The sequence below is a fragment of the Macrobrachium rosenbergii genome, chromosome 15, assembly GCF_040412425.1.
Source record: "Macrobrachium rosenbergii isolate ZJJX-2024 chromosome 15, ASM4041242v1, whole genome shotgun sequence".
NCBI classification, from domain to species: Eukaryota; Metazoa; Arthropoda; class Malacostraca; order Decapoda; family Palaemonidae; genus Macrobrachium; species Macrobrachium rosenbergii.
Genome location: NC_089755.1, coordinates 32,825,446 through 32,828,742, shown reverse-complemented (window position 1 = coordinate 32,828,742; position 3,297 = coordinate 32,825,446). Strand labels below are relative to the sequence as shown.

Genomic DNA, 3,297 nt, shown 5'->3' with positions numbered 1-3,297 from the left:
GCTTGTGTGCTGTGGTTGTCGAATCTCCTTGCGTTTTGGAACGTGTGCCTAAAGAAATTTGAGAAACACCCAAAGATATCTGAGACTCTTCATGAAGACGCTCTCTCTCTCTCTCTCTCTCTGGCATCATTTAATCGGATCTTATTCTAGAAGAGCAACCAATAAAAAAAATAGCTTAGTTAAAACTCTCTCTCTCTCTCTCTCTCTCTCTCTAAATGTATGTATGTAAATGTATGTATGTATGTATGTATGTATGTATGTATGTATGTATGTATGTATAAATTCAAGTAGGAAACAAACATCAGAATAGAGACAAATTATTTTTCTTAGTCATCATAACTGAATAAGCGCAAATGAAGATTAGTGTCCACTTTAATTTTTTACCAAAAATGCTAAGAAAATGGTTATAAGTACAGGATATTGTAAATAAGTCTAATCCTTCGGGCCAGCCCTAGGAGAACTGTTAATCAACTCAGTGGTCTGGTAAAACTAAGGTATACTTAGTATATTGTAACTAAAAAAATTCTGCAGCACTCCACCAGTAATTTTTTTGTTTTAAATACACTAAATTAAACACTTTTAAGTTTTTATGGTCTTCTTAGAATGTCACCAAAAAAAATAACGATAACATTGTACAAGAGCATGGCAAAAAAATTGTCCTAAAGAAAAGTATACGAAGCATTTTGAAAAATTCACTTTTTATCGGTCGGAAGTGTTTATAAAAAAACGCATGATTACTAAGTCTGTTTCATCCACTCGTAGCATACGCATAACTAGCTCTCGATTGGTTGAAATCATTGGTTCGGATATCGTATGCTTACTGTGATAAATATGTAAACTGTTCAGCATTACATCTGAATGCCTATATATGCAAAGAACCCTCACACTTTCTCATCTAGATCATATACACGCCGATTTATATTGATAACAGTACATACACAAGAAAGACGAGCTTGTAACATTCTACTCAGGCCAAACTCAAACAAACGATGGGGTTTTAAAGAAACGTTTTTTTTTTTATCTCATTGTAGGTAAATAAAAAGGACATCTGGCTTTGCGAGTGCGAATAATATGCATTTTAACAATTTATTACGTATAAATTTCTTTATAGTATAAAATATTGTTGTCTAAGAGGCTAGCCTAGGCATACATTTTTTTTAATTGTAGAGTATTGGAACGATACCTAAAATGAATAAGTAAAGGTTACAATAAAAAAGTAATTTTGACTGAAATGGAATGAGTGTGAGCTTATAAGAAGGACAGTAACATAAAATATCTAAAGACTCGGCAGCATAAGCCTCGCTCCATTGGTCCATGCTTCATGTTCTAAAGGAAAACAGTATTAAAGGTAATTTTTCAGTTTTCGGACATAGATAACAAGGTCTAGAGAAAATCTCAGACCTTGGTAGATATTACTTTGGTATCATAATAAATTTATTTTTAAAGCAAGCAATGAAACTCTACACAGAATAAATTTTGAATGTTAAGATCTTGTAATCTGAACAGTTGGTGAACATAGGTCTAAGTCCATCGTTCGTTTGTGTTTGCTTAGTAGACTGGACTGTTTGATACAAGCTCTTCTTTCGCATGCTTGTGCTGTGTTGGCATGTTATCGATACAAATAGGAATGTTTATGATTGATATGAGAAGGGCAGAGGTTTTTTGTATATATAATATTCAAATTTGTTACTGAAGAAACAGTTTAATATATCACAATAAGCTAACGATATCGGAAACGACGATTGTCAGCCAGTCGCCTGCTACCTTCTGCTACCCATGCGCGTAGTGCCACATCTTCAACCACGGAAGGCAGTTGAAATAAAACCGGCTATAACACATAATCTATTAATTATTCTCGAAATACATTATAAAATACAAAATACACCTTACATAATGCTGCCAAAAGCATAGTAAAAAAAAGTAAAATTACCTCCACAAACGCCTCTTATCGTGACGTCACACATGGGCGGGAAAAGTCGACTCGCGTAGATTAGATAGAAAACCGGTATCTTGCTTAGACCTATATAGATAAGTTTCTTTCTTTTACACAGCTGAAATTTGTTTGAATCTAGTGTTTGTTTAGCCCGAATATCAGAAATTCAATATAACAACCTTCATGGAAGGCTTTAATCACAACGTTAGGCAAACTCAATTTTACGTAAACCACAATCGAGCTAGCTGTGCACTTTCATAGACCTACGCTTAAAAATTTCATTTAGTGATTCTTCCAGTGACGTTAGCCTTGGAGGTATACTGGTACCATCCTTATGAAGTTACACATTGCGACAATATCACTGTAAAACGAAAAATGCAGTTGAAGGGGAAAAGGCGAGATATTACACACCAACCACGAGAGCCGTTGAGTGAGGTGGCTTAAAACGCTAACGAGAGAGCTGTCCGTTAACACTTTTTAAAGGCCTACGTTCGAAAGGTTTTTGGAAAGTGTTGCAAAATGTTTTAAATGACGTACCTCAATTGACCTTTACAAAGAATTATGTACTCGGTGGTAAGTCGATTGTGGAGGTCGCAAATTGTTTTACAGAAGGGCGTTGAGAAAACATTCGAAGGGAAGGGTTTTGTTCGAGAGGGGCGGGGGAGACCTGTGCGCAACTCGGTCCGAGTCATTTACTTCAATTGGTCTCAATCAGGTTATTTTAATCTTGAGGATATTACTTATTCTTTCATATACATTCAAAATGACGAGAAGTGCCATTTAAAACGTGAAACAAGGAAGTTTAATCGAATACGGAGCCAGTACTGTAATCCAATTTACCAGAACTTAAAACTGGATGAAACTGCACAGAATTTACCTTTTTATTTTCTCCCTTCGTCTTTTCTTTGCAGGATTCGAAAGACAGCCGAATATCCCCCTCCTGTTTTTCACTAAACTTCTCTGCCACTTCGTCGTGAACTTGGGCACTTCACTTTTATTGTTCCATAGCACCCAGTGAAAACGGGGGAGCAAAAATGGACACACCTTCCCCACAGTCACGGTAGTAAGACACTGATTATGGGTCTTACGTAATAGGGAGACCGGAAGGAGAACAGATTTCTTGGGTCCCGGTCACTGACGGTAAACAAGCCGGCAGTCTTTTTTTACAAGGTAAGTAGGCTACTTGACTATACCCATCAAATTCATGAAGACTGAAACACCTGAATATTAATGTATTCGAGCGGCAGATTTAAATATGCAACACGCCTATTATCCAGAGGTTGTGCTGAAACGTGCTTAGGAGGGAAAGAGCTGCTGGAAGTTAAGAGCTGGAAAATTATTGTAGATTTCACAAAGCTGTTCGA

At 36.5% G+C, this 3,297-nt stretch overlaps 1 long non-coding RNA gene across 1 annotated transcript in view; it reads right to left on the bottom strand.

Annotated features, from left to right (window-relative positions):
- LOC136846522 (uncharacterized) overlaps positions 1 to 3,038 on the bottom strand; it is a 104,619-nt gene extending 101,581 nt beyond the window's left edge. The window contains exon 1 of the long non-coding RNA XR_010855429.1: positions 2,811 to 3,038. This is a non-coding gene — a long non-coding RNA (uncharacterized lncRNA). The remainder of the gene's footprint in view (positions 1 to 2,810) is intronic.
- Between the last annotated feature and the right edge of the window lie 259 nt (positions 3,039 to 3,297).